This window comes from Notolabrus celidotus, chromosome 21 (assembly GCF_009762535.1).
Source record: "Notolabrus celidotus isolate fNotCel1 chromosome 21, fNotCel1.pri, whole genome shotgun sequence".
NCBI classification, from domain to species: Eukaryota; Metazoa; Chordata; class Actinopteri; order Labriformes; family Labridae; genus Notolabrus; species Notolabrus celidotus.
Window position 1 is genome coordinate 14,924,365 of NC_048292.1, and position 13,843 is coordinate 14,938,207.

The 13,843-nt window shown below is 40.6% G+C and overlaps 2 long non-coding RNA genes across 3 annotated transcripts; one reads left to right on the top strand and one right to left on the bottom strand.

Annotated features, from left to right (window-relative positions):
* Positions 1 to 2,889: 2,889 nt before the first annotated feature.
* On the bottom strand, positions 2,890 to 4,756 carry LOC117805156. The gene is made up of 3 exons (XR_004629352.1): positions 4,617 to 4,756; positions 3,581 to 3,731; positions 2,890 to 3,473 (listed from the first exon to the last, which is right to left on the bottom strand). It is a non-coding gene; the product is annotated as an uncharacterized LOC117805156 (long non-coding RNA).
* LOC117805157 lies at positions 3,310 to 12,899 on the top strand. 2 transcript variants are annotated; one of them, XR_004629353.1, is made up of 2 exons: positions 3,310 to 3,494; positions 12,796 to 12,899. It is a non-coding gene; the product is annotated as an uncharacterized LOC117805157 (long non-coding RNA). The 2 variants fall into 2 exon arrangements; XR_004629354.1 differs by lacking the exon at positions 3,310 to 3,494 and adding an exon at positions 9,547 to 9,840.
* The last annotated feature ends 944 nt before the right edge of the window (positions 12,900 to 13,843 follow it).

Here is a 13,843-nt window from a genome sequence, read left to right on the forward strand (position 1 = left end):
GAGCAACGACTCTCAGTTGTGCAGCTAGCATTACCATCAACTGGTAACCACTCTGCCTGGTGTCAGGCTCTCACTTTGGCTGCCATTCATAGCTGTAACCACATTGTCCCATTCACTATCAAACACTTCAAACAATGCCCAACACTCATTTGAAACCACTGCTCCAGAGTTGAATCACATAACTTAAACAAGCTAGCTTGTGCATCAAGTTTAGCAACTGAACCAAACAAGCTAACCAATTTAATGTTATAAAAACTACAGTGAGCAGCCAGCTGTGACTCATATTTTTACATTGAAACATTTGAAATTTCTACCACTGCAGTTGTGGTTTTTAGCTAAATCCAGCCTGCAGGTGCTTCTGGGTAATGTGTAATGTAATTTGCAGTGTTTGGAGCTGTAGTCGATTCTTAGCACTATTGTCCATACACTATCACTATTTGATATGATCCCTAACACACTTTAGCCCTTTCAGATGATGGTGCCATCTGTTTTGTGGACTTGTCAAGTTACATTTGAAGAATTTCTAAATATTTTCTCTGTCATTTTGTTTTTTCCATGTGTTTTCCATGATTGGAAAATTGATCACCGGTTTTCCAGGTTGTGTTGGAAGCTTGGTTAAAGATATTTAGTTATAAAATTAATTGGGAAATAGTTTGGAAATGGGTTAACATTTTGGTGCACAAATTATAAATAGCAGATTTTTGTTAGTTCTGTGAACTTGGCCCTAAAATATCCACAAACTATTTCCTGCAGTTTCTCGGGTAAGAAAGAAAAAGAAGAAAAAACATATCACCCCTAATTCAACACGTCACAGTACGGCTGCACGGTGAGTGTTGGACAAACCACAAATCCAGAGTAAATCCACACCGTTGAGGCATGGCAGAGTCTTTAGTGGATTTCTATCCGTGGAAAAACAAACTCTTTGGCGCTGGGTGCCCCCCCCCCTGGGTGCCCCCCCCCCCCCTCTCCCCCTCCATCCTACCCACTCTCTCCGGTCTGTGCTGGCCCTGCAGAGTGCAGCTCATTGATAAGGGTTTCTGTCCTTGTCACCAAGGACTGATGTCTTTCTGTCAGCTCCCAGGCAGCCCTGTTCCTCATTCCGTGCTATTGTTTTTCTTCTCTTCTATACCTGACAGATCCCTATCTCCATCCCTCCCTCCCTCTCTCCCTCCTCCTCACCCTGATACCATCCGCTCTTTTTTTTCCCCCGATAGACATTCAGCTTACAAGTTATTGTCTCAATCAGAGCTCCTTCTCTAAAGTCACATCGCCACCATCTCATAAAGCTCCGGGAGGGTGCTCGTCTTGTGAATCTCATAAGCTCTCCGTCTGAGGCTCATACGTGCATTCGAGCATTAAAAGCGGAACATTACATCGGCTATTGTTTCAACATCCAATCAGTCGAGATGTGCTATTTCTGCATGCAAATATACACTCTCTTTTCAAGCCTCGAGCGCACACACACACACACACACACACACACACACACACACACACACACACACACACACACACACACACAGCCATTTTGCCATTTCACCACCCACCTCCACAATGAAGCTGTGACTGTGTCTCCTGTGGCTTAACACCTCTTGTGTTCATTAGTACTGTGCAGCGGCGTGTCAACAGCTCTTATTTACTAATTAGCGACTGATGACAATAGCTGAAACGCACAATGGAGGGGACAATGGTGATCCTCATCTCTGACGCTCACGTCCTATGACAATATGAAGTATTAGTCATTCAACTGTGAAATCAGCTCTTATGCTCTCTTTGCAATGCATGTGTTTTGTGTGTGTATGACAGAAAGCAGATTAAAAGTCGCCCTGATAACAGATAGAGAAAGTTAAGTTTCATGGAATGCCCCCCCTCCCCCACCAAGGTCGAAAGCGATGCTCTGACTGTGCCTGGCCGGTGGGAGTGTAGATAAAAATGTCAAAGCGGTCGTAAATAAGAATATAAATAATAAAGTCCCCCACAGAGCTCGGTTAAATTGAACAGCGAAGGGGTCGTTTTCCGTCCGTCCCACTGAGATTTTAATCTCTCCTGCTAAATCTTTTCTGCCCCTTTTTCCTTTGTCTTATTCCCGTTCCCCGGTGAGACGGTGAACACTGCTTCTGTGTGATGTAACGCCCCTCCAGTCAACTCCCAGGGGCTGTAAAAACTGTGAGTCAGTGAGGGAGGATCGTGCATTTCATCATTTTTTTTTTACAATGACTTCTAAAAACAGCCAGTGGCCATAATGCTTCCTGAAGAGCAAGAGGAAAACAGGCCTTAAGCCCAAGGGACGGAATACACCGAGGCTCAGTGTGTGAATGATTATCCTGATATTATCATAACAGTTTTATACGATGTTACCCAGTGAGCTTTTTACAGATAACATACAGTATGATTAAAATAAATCACACCCACCACTGAGAGGGGGTTCAAAAAAGGTTAAAAACTGTGAAAAGGTTACTGTAATTTTTACAGTAACTTACTTGCAGCAGGGTGCCAGTAATTTACTGTAAAGTATCATAACTGTATTTTTAATGACAGTATTATTAGTTTTCAGATTTTCAGTATTATTACTATTTCATTTTTTATTTTCATTAATCACAATTTATTTTTAAGTTATATTTTGGGGCTTTTTTTCACCTTTATTGACAGGACAGCTGAAGAGAGACAGGAAATGTGGGGAGTAGAGAGTGGGGGAAGACATGCAGTGAATGGTCTACGGGCTGGGAGTCAAACCGGCAACCTCTGCAACGAGCACAATAGCCTCTATATGTGGGGCGCTTAGACCGCTAGGCCACCAGCGCCCCATTTATCCCATTTTTTTTCACAGAGTTTACTAATAATATGGTTCTTCTTACCCAATAAATAAAAACTACTCTGACCATGATCCTGTTCAAGAAAATGTTTTTTATTTAAATCATTGAAATCATTAAACATGTAAACATAAAAAGCTCCCAAAATTACCACAGTCCTCCTGAGGGTAACATGAATGTGTTATTGAAGATGATGGTGAGACCAGTTTCATTGTTCACCAGACTCATCTCATAATCACAAAAATATTAACAACAATTTCAAAGTGGCATAACAGAGATTTCATTGAAGAAACACAGATCCAACAATGTATTAAATAAACAACATTTGCTGACATGACTTATTTGTAGTAGGATCACTCATAATGTATGATGCCGGGAACTATAATGTGTTTTTTCTCTGTTTTTTGGAGGTTTGTATTATCAGTCATTGCATCACCTTGCTTCTACAATCAACTTTTACTGATTTTGTTGTTAGGTTTCAGTTCAAAGAAAACCCCAAAACAGGCTGAAGCAGGTAACAATGTAGAAATAAACCATTTATTTCTCAAAAAAACAAAACAGGCAGTGAAGGCAGGGAGCTGGCTGGCCAGGTAAGGTGATCCTGACGGCAACGCAGGGAACACAGACAAGGTTCAGTCGAAGCAGTGAGGCACACTGGAGTACCTGAACACAAGAAGAACCCAGGTAAGAACGGAGAACTTCCTGAGCACAAGAATACACAGCAAAACAAAGCTCACTAGTCCACAGAAAGAATAACTAGAGGACACTACCGAACAAGATGGAACTATCTGGCAGAGTAGTGGAGTGAAGTGACCAGACTTTTATGGACAGGATGATTAGTCAAGTGGAGCCAGGTGTGCCTCGTCTGCTGGTGAAGAAGCCAGCCACACCCCTGACACTCACATACCTGCAGGAAAACCCCTACAACAAAACCAAAATCAACAGAATCATCTCATTTGTTCTCTTCTATTACTCTTATTGTGTTATCTTGAGAAAGCTCTTAAATCCCACTGTCCAGCCCTCAGGAAAGACAAAGTAAGCAACTAGGCTAGCTGTGATGGGGGAGCATTCTGAAGCTACAGGCTAACTCTCCAGAGAGTGAGTAAGGTTAAATAAAACAAAACAAAACAAATTTATTGAATTGAATTTATGAAATGGACACATGTACAACTCATAAATTATGCTAATGTTACTCCGCAATCCATGGATGAGTAAAAAGGTAGCTATTTGCCAGCAGGTGCAAGGTGTTAGCTTAAATGCTATGATTTGTCAGTGTTGTGTTAGCAGCTTATTTCCGCTCCAAACTCAGTCAGAATAATTGAGTAATTTTCAAATTTGAAAATATGAGCTGTGTTCACAGCTTGCATAACAATAATTCCAGTTTAAATTGCACATCAGAAGTTTCTGGATTTCAGTTTTGAACATGCGTGAATGAGAGCCTCTTTGGTTGGCAGCTGATCCCCCACAGAAATTAACAGAATGAAAACAAAACACTATCTCCCAGCTCTATGGGAATTTTCAAGCTTTGTTGAACCAATTGCTGAAATTGTGAAAAGACAAAGAGTGTTTGTGACATGACTGTGTATGGAAAAAAATCTCCAGGGCCTGTACGCGTCACTAATTTCCAATTATCACACAGCCTGCTGCTGGTGCTGGGGGCATGGGGATTTGCTGATCCTGCTCCCCCATCAGCAGGCTGTTTATACACCAGAAATGTTTTTTTTTTTTCCTGATTCAGGCAATTAGAACTAGTTGGTTATGGTTAACACACATCACAAAATCACATTTATGGTTAAAGATATTTACCACAACAGTTAGCAGGAGCTGTGGTGCTGATGCCGGTCTCTGGTGGATTTGAAACCGTAAAATAAATCAGACATGCCAGCTGATCTTCATAGAGACTTAGTGGTTCATTACATTGGCTGAATTAAAGAAACAGGCAACAGTTTTTCAAAGGGTAGACCACTGAAGTAAGAGTATGCTTAGAAAGAAAGGGGTTTACCAAGAATGGTAAGAATGGGACTGTCTGTTGTTAACAATACCTCAAAATCTGATGTCCAATGAAAGCAACTTTTTACCAAGACACAATTTAGCTGAAAATTGTTCTTCCAAATAATTTAAAACAAAAACATGAAATCTACATTAAGGTGCAGTCTCATTAAATATGCCTCAGCAGTCGCCCCGTGTAAACATCCATCATTCCAGAAACTAGGCACAGGATAACATGTCATGACTTCAGCACTAGTAATGTGTCATGATCAAAAGCTGTGGCTCTGAGAGCCGATGCTTTAAAGTGAATCAGAAGAGCCGGCTCGCATCGAGAGAGAGCCGGCTCCCAGTTTTTTCCTTTCGCTGCTTAGCTCTCACAGTGCTCAGCCCCGGCTCTGCTCACAGCAGAACTTTGTTCTGATTGGTCAGCATGGCGGCCATGTGGCCAATCACATGTGAGGAGAGAGGATACAGGTGATGGAGGGGAGGCTGTGTATCCTGGCTTCATCTGTTCCTTCCGAGAGTCTTCTCAAACACCGGGCAAATACTCACTGAAATCGGATCAGCCCATCCAAGCTGAGGCATCTAACTTTTCTCAATGCCAACCTGAGGACATTAATAATGTTTGCTCCAGTTTGGTTCTGGTTCTGGTTGCTTGAGTTTGGTTCTGGTTCTAGTTGCTTGAGTTGGTTCTGTTTGCTTGAGATTGGTTCTGGTTCTGTTTGCTTGAGTTGGTTCTGGTTCTGTTTGCTTGAGTTTGGTTCTGGTTCTGTTTGTTTGGTTCTGGTTCTGTTTGCTTGAGATTGGTTCTGTTTCTGTTTTCTTGTGTTTGGTTCTGGTTCTGTTTGCTTGAGTTGGTTCTGGTTCTGTTTGCTTGAGTTTGGTTCTGGAGTTTGGTTCTGGAGTTTGGTTCTGGTTCTGTTTTCTTGAGTTTGGTTCTGGTTCTGTTTTCTTGAGTTTGGTTCTGGAGTTTGGTTCTGGAGTTTGGTTCTGGTTCTGTTTTCTTGAGTTTGGTTCTGGTGTTTTTCGCTTGAGTTTGGTTCTGGTTCTGTTTGCTTGAGTTGGTTCTGGTTCCGTTTGCTTGAGTTTGGTTCTGTTTGCTTGAGTTGGTTCTGGTTCCGTTTGCTTGAGTTTGGTTCTGGTTCTGTTTGCTTAAGTTTGGTTCCGGTTCTGTTTGCTCTAATTTGGTTCTGGTTCTGTTTGCTCTAGTTGGTTCTGGTTCTGTTTGCTTGAGTTTGGTTCTGGTTCTGTTCTGTGGATATGTAATATAAAATTGGGCAATTGTAAAGCTTCTCATAAAAACACTGTACGTAAAAGGGTTTTCAACACACAAACCATTATTATTTTCAAAGTTAAGGTAAAACATACAGCTACAAAAGATCCTAAATTAAGAGCCGCTCGGGAGTCGAGAGAGCCGGCTCTTCTTTGGGAGCCGAGTCAAAAGAGCCAGCTCTCTGAAAAGAGCCGAACTTCCCATCACTATTCAGCACAAACAACTCCAGTCATGTCAGGGTTTTTACAATGTAGAGCAGTATCAAAGAAAGAGGAGGAGGTACATAAAGTTGAGTGAACAGCTGGATCCCGAATGTAAATTTACAACAAGCATGTGCTCTCATAAAGTATGAATGGTTTGCCCGCCCACCTGCCCTGGAGATCATCAGCAATGCATATGCATACACACCTTAAATTTTCTCTTGACAGAAAGGACTGATACACATGCCCCCATCATTCATGTGTTACTGGATTTTATGAAATGATTAGAACAGATATGTAAATGTATCCATGTGATTACAGGGGAAGCGGGAGTTGGCTGTGGTGTTGGGAGCTTACAGGTCTTGGCTTTTTGTTGTACGACTTCATCAATGTTTGATGAATATACAGCAAGGTGTTGCTGAATACTCAAGTCTGATTAGCTACAAGGTTTTAATTAAATCCTGGTGATGCACATGTTTTAGCTCAACTGTGTTAACCAGGCTACATATCGACTTGTATCTCAGCCTTGCTACGTGATCATTAAACTCAATAGGATGGCGCCCACAATACGGAAACTGAAAAGGTTTGCTATTCAGCCAAGTACCAAAGATTGCAAACCAGTGATAGACACAGCCCAACATCTGATAACTAACCACAAAGACACGGCTCGTTAGCTAGTTATTCATGCTGTTGAAAATACCTTCAGATTTAATCTATAAGATGTAGGTGGTCCGCCATAATGTAATACTTGATCCCACTGGCTGTTCTTTGATGACTATATACTTTAACTAATCTCTGTTAACAGACATATTCCAGTAGGTCTAGCAAACTATCCACTCTTAAGGCCCATTTATGCTCAATGTCCAGTAACCAAACGGATATGGTTGGAGCCCTCTGCTTCTGGAAGCTTACTGACCATTGTAGTTCCACTGAAAGTTGTTGGGGGCAGTGTTGAGCAGTGTAGCCTGCAGCTCAAGCCAAACTAACCAAACACAAAGAAGTAAAACCCTTTTGAAAATGGCACAATGTTCTGAGGAAAGATTGTTTTAGTTTCTCAGAACCTATAAAGGCTCATTGTTGATTTATCTCATCTGCATAACCAGGAGAAAGAGTTGTCCACTCTTTCAACGTGATGTGTTTAATGTCCTCACAAACCACAACCGTCACTTCTGCCTCTGATTTTTGTCTCTTTCTTAACAAATACATCATCTATATCTATATATCTATACCTCCTCCATTGTAACCTTGTTGTTATTGGAAAACATTTGACCCTTTTTCTCTTTGTGTAACTTTTGACTGAGTGGCGCCCCCTGGTGGATGCCTTGTTTAACGTCCATCCAAACATAAGGACGTGTGGGAGCATGATGGGGGTGAAGAATATATAATTGAAATAAAACAATTTTAATATGCACCTGAATTTGCTAGTTGGACTTTTAACAATGTCAATGTACAGAAAGGGATGTCTTGACCCAAGGGCCTTTTTTGCTAACTGCTAGCCACAACAGAAACCTCCAAAATTGGCTGTGGCTAGCTGTTGGGTCTGAAGATTGTTGCGTAAGGACCTCAATGGGTTGGTATTGATTGATAAGGTGTAATTCATATCCTCAGGTGCTGCTTTGGAAATGGCAAAAAATGCTTTGGATTGCAACACTCAGGAAGAAGTAGTTGCACTTTTAATTTAAGTAAATGTTTGTGCCCTTTGAGGTATCCATTATAAAGATTGTATGCATTTGGATGGTTTTGGCCGCAATGCCATCCCCAAGTTCTGAATAATGCACCCCTCGTTGCGTGTCATCCCTCACTTGATTACTATTCTGTACCCCTGCATCCTTTCAACCAAAGGAAGATCAGCTAAAAATAGAAACACACCAGACACAGTTCAGTTTTTTTTTCCTCTGGTGTGATACTCGTTTCTTTCTGACATCCTTTCCTCATCACTACCTCTTCCTTTTTCCAAATCCTTCTCTGACCTACTCATGAGTGGGCGCCAGCCTCTCAGATCCTCCCAACACTCAACCACGCCTGACCCTGATGCATCACTCGCTCATAGGCACGGAGGAGAGAAACACAGAAAATAGAAGAGAGGGTTTCGCTACCCATCTCCCTTGCAGCAGTGTACTGTACGGTAGATCTGTGGTCTTTTCCTGCTTTCATCTCCCAACTCCAGCAATCTGCCACCTGGCCTCTGCACAAGAGCTGCTCATGTGAGCCTCAGAGCTTCCTTTCTATCTCTCTCTCTCTCTCTCTCTCTCTCTCTCTCTCTCTCTCTCAGTTCTCTTTTTCCTTCCATGCATCTGTCCAGTCTGGAATAAGACACATCCGACCATATGCAAACATTCTTCTAGTATACTAATGACACAGCTATGTAACTCATTGTTACATTTGTAATGGGGACATGATGCTACCTTTTTGCACGTCCAAGGTCTTGTACACTCAAAAAAAAAGCAACATGGCTGTCTGTTTTATCAACATAAGTATAACATGTAGCTTCTATTATATCAATTCATGTTTAGTGGTCAAACATTTTTAAATCATGTAGTTTTAACATGACATGCAAAATCCTTAAAACTACAAGATTGCTTTTTGTCAACACAACCTAATGGGTTTAGGTAGGAATCCCATCTGCAATACCTCTCCAGAGCAGAAGGTGGCAGCAACGTGCGACAGGCCTTATTCATTCCAAGGTAGCGTGCTTCTGGCAAAGAAGAGCCATGACAGGGAGTTGGGAGAGATCGCCTGGTGGCCAAACAGTCTAAGCGCCCCACGTATCGAGGCTATAGTCCTCGTCACAGAGGTCATCGGTTCGACTCCCTGCTGGTTGATCATTTGCTGCATGTCTTCCTCCACTCTCTACTCCGGCGTTTCCTGTCAGTAAGCTATCCATAATCATATTGTACAAATTATTGTGACCCAAGACAACGAAGTTAGATACTACCTTTAGCTTTAAATATGTTGAAACGACCTTTACAAATTAAGTTGGACCCAAACAGTAATGGTAACAACAATACTTTATGTTCACTCAACATATTTACAATTAGTTGGTTCAACAAAATTGTGTCTCACTAAATGGAAATTCTTTCCATAATTTTATTACCATCACCCAACAGATTATTTCTTTGGGTGTATTGTGACTTCTTACATACAATCCAAGTTTGGGGTTTTGGTCACTTTAGCGGCAGATCACTCACTTGCACATACTAGAATGAAAATGACCAGGCCCTTATTGTTGAGTCAGATAGCAGGAGTAATCCCCAATGAACTCGCAAAGCAATGCCACCAAAACACAGGAGCCTTGTCCCTTGATGTAAGAAAGTAGCGATGACCTCCCCCGCGGGTTCCCGAAGCTCTTTGCGAATGGCACCCAATGAATCTCAAGCTTTCAGGATGTACCCACCTTTTCCTGACCTTTGGCGGTTTAAATCCTCCATTTTCTCCTCATTTGTCACAGGAAGTCCATCATTGAAAGTGCTTGCTTTAGCCACATTTGCCTGAATCCTGCAGCTAGCTCTTAAGGTTAATGACTTTGGGATATTCTACAGAAGAGCGGCTTTCCGAGGCAATGACACAGGTTTGTGTTCAGAGGCATTACTCACTGCTGCCTCTGAAATACCACTCACATTATAATTCTTTGGATGGCAGACCCTTCAAGTTGCGTGTGATGACGTTTTAAAAGCAAGTCACGCTCTGGACTGTTACAATACTCAGGGGAGAACCAATGGGAACACTGACTTTAAGGTCTGGTCATTGAGAGTGATTGAATGTTATCTTTCTTCGACTTCACCCCATTGCACTCCGCTCCCTGCTTCAACTGTCTTTTTTCCTCTTTTCTTCTCCCCCTTTTTAACCTCCCTCCCATCTTAACCACAGCCCCTCCCCCGCAGGGCTGCTGCTGCCTCAGGTTGTCTTTCACTGTGTAACTTTGTAACTCACTTTCACACTAAAGTGCTTCGTACTGTGCTTTCTGCCGCCACTCGACCACAAGAGTAATCCATCCATGCTGTGGAGAGGCGACTCTCAGAGTGCCACGTTCCATTAGCTCACGAGATACAGTGTGGTTGCTTTGGTGTGGGACTGTAAATGTTGCATTTGTAGTGTTATGACTTTGATTTTAGTTCATCATGACCTGGGTTTTTGTCTAGAAAGCAACACATAACAAAGACCTCTGAGTTGGAGCTATGGTGTTTTAAAATTGGGGGCCCATTGGGAATGATTTAGGGCATAGACTAAACTTGACACCTGTTAAAACCCTTAACCTTTTCCACTTAGCTGCTTCAACACTTGAATAATCAGTCCCCCTCACTCTGCCTTTTGATTCAGTTTTCCAGTGCTGGCAGAGTAAATTCATCTCAGGGACAGGTTTGTCAACCCGCTAACACAGGGGAGCTTCTCTCATTGTGTAGCTGTCATAAATTTGAAGTCAAAGATGGCAGATGATGCTGACATTATCTGACAGATACCTGCTTTAAGTCTGCCAGGACTGTAGAAGTGGTTCTGTGTGAATAAAGATGGACGTAGCCGACTTAGGAAAGGTTATATAAAGTGACAGAGTATTAATCAAGTTGATATACAGACAACCTACCTGTCTGTTTGGTGCTCTACACTTGGTATATTTGCTTATAAGCTTTAACTTAAACATGGACATAATATTTTTTTAACCAAAATGTGTACAATCTTGGGAATGTGTTGTGAACAACTAATTAAAAAATGCTCTCTTGTATTCTGTGTATGTGTGCTGTTGAGCCCAATGTTTCCCCATTGATAAATTTGAATACAGAATTAAGTGGATACCTTTGGATGTCAATAAATCTTTGGTTTTGCTTAAAGGATGTATACAACAAGTAGATAAGCCCCATTGGTTTGGAAGCCAATGTTTTAGCGCCTTGAACTTGCCTTATTTTTAGAGATACCCAAAATTAAATAATTATAATAATAGATAAATACATTAAAAATTAAAAATTAAAAAAAGAAGGGGGGATTAAGAAATTGAGTTAATATAAATAAAGAGATATAATACTACAACTACCACTGCTAACAATAATTAATAGTATTAATAGTGATAATAGTAATTAGTTCGATTTGATAAAACTTAAAAATAAATAAATAAACAAATAAATAAAAATATTATAACTGAATAGTAAATAATTATAGTCATGATAATAATAATGGTAATAATATCTATAGTAATAATCATAATTCTCAGTATCATTTACACCTTAACCATTATCATCTCTGCTTCTTCCTTCGTTAAGCAACACTTAAATTAAAAAAACAAAACAAAAAAATTGCATTATATTTAATGGCTGCACAATGACGTCAAGCTGCATAGACATAGATGAGAATATGACCTTACTTCTGTATTGAGTAATTGCTGCAAATAACATTTTCCAACTTATTTAAACGATTTTATTAGTTTCAAGTCTTCTCCAATGCAACGTGTTATGAATTTAGAAAATGTTGGTCCCATTTAGAGTACAACATGCTATAAAGCAGGATACTCTTTGAGTCCTGGCCACCTGTGGTTGACAAACATCTATCATAGCAGCCTTTCATACAGTATACAGACCCAACATTAACTATCTATCATGTCATCAAATTATAGTCACTTCTGGCTCCCAGGAAAACAAGATGGCAACTGCCAAAATGCCAAATGATGACATCTTTTTTTGTTGTGATCAATTGTTTATTGGTTGTTTTACAGTGGCTTTGACATTGCAAAAAATAGCATAAGTGATGATTCGGCCATGTCATTTTCTGATGTTTTTGTTATTAAGTTGGTTGTCTGACGGTCTTGTATGCTACTGTTTTTTTCTCTATTTGTGATTCTCTCCTAATTAGGATATCCATGATGGCTGGCACAGCAGAGTCCAATACTACAACAACAAAAACAACAGATTTTGCCTTTATTTTAATGCTTTGTGTAATTCACACTCTCATTAAATGAGTGAAAACAACATGCTGGCACACAGGAAACAGTACAAAAGAGCTCAATTATAGGCACAAAGATCACACCAGTTATGCACCACTGGCATTCGATAGAGCATTACCTATGCACCCACATAACCTTGACTTCTTTTGAAAATTTTACTGAGGGCTGGAGGACAAAAATGCGGCTATGGGTGGGATGAAAAATTCAGTCATTTGTGTTCAAATGTTGTGCAGCCCACCCAGAAAATATCAGCAATATATTAGGAGTTTAGTGGGGATACAGCATACAAAGACCTGTGTTGTTTACCCATTATGCACTTCATGTATAGGCTCAGCATAATGAACACTTCCTTTTGGTAATGGCCTCATATGGCTATGGCATAAAAATAGCTCCCTCCCATTATGATTCAGAAAATAGTTCTGAACAGATGCTATGTTTCAAGACTTTAGGACCCCATTGAAGGCAGCACACACACACAAGCACACATTTACACACATAAACCTTCTGTAGCTGGAGGCAGTTGTGGCAGGGTTTCTATGTTATTTGGGTTTTTGTGTCATTTCTGACTTTGGGCTATTATGTCGACTTCCTCTGCAGACTTTGCATGGCTGAGGTGGCTCCTACAGGACGGAGCTGAGCTGGCTGAGCATATGGTGAGAGGAAGCTGCCTACGGATCCCCCTCTTCTTCAAACTGAGGGGGGAAAAAAAAAACAAGCTGCTTATAATTTGCATTTCTCCCTCATTTTGCTGAGGAGCCAATGTGATAATAAACATAACTTCACAACTTGAAAGTGCATCGGCTCAGAGCTCACTGATCAAACAGAAATTGCAGTTTCGGTTATCTTGGACTGCCGTTGGGGGTGTGTGTGTGTAATTGAAGGAGTTTTGTTTTCATTTAGCTCTTGGATGGACGGTGTCGCGCTTTCAAGACGCCTAAAAGAGAAAAGCTAATGATTGTTTGATGTAATCATAATGAAGAGATTCAAATAAAGTTATTTCTGCAGTAGAAATGGAGTTAGTTTGCTTCATTAAAATCTACTTCAGAGAGAGGGCAATTATTTGAAGCAGGCTTTTATAAAAAACATGCCTTTATTTGTACTTAAACATATAGTCTAACCATTTTTTACACATACATCTCCCTATTTGAAGCTACAAAAGATTCTGTTTAAATTTGCAGTCAATATTGTTAGCTGCTGACTAAAAGTCAATAACCTCATATAAGGATAATAAGGATTATCTCAATGTGATTGGAGTGTAGGGGTGCAACGATTCATTGACATTATCCACAAAAATCAATAAGTTTAGTTGCCAATGAATTAAAAAGTTGTGATGCATGACACCCACATGTATGGTAAGCACATGTACAATATGAGACTTCTTCCGAAAATAGTGGATCCACCGCTTCTACATATATGCAAACTTTAGTGTTGGATCTTGAAGTGCTCTAAAAAGTATATGAAATTCAACCAGATTATGCAAACTGCAAATATTATTTTTCCTCCTCATAGGTAAAAAACAAGTTTTAAATAGTAGTTACTTTTATTGAAAAATTGAAGTAAATGTCTTATCTGCAATTTTTCACTTTGCAAAGTCATCCCGCGGGCCAGAGTCGAACCTCTGGCGGGCCGGTTTTGGCCCACGGGC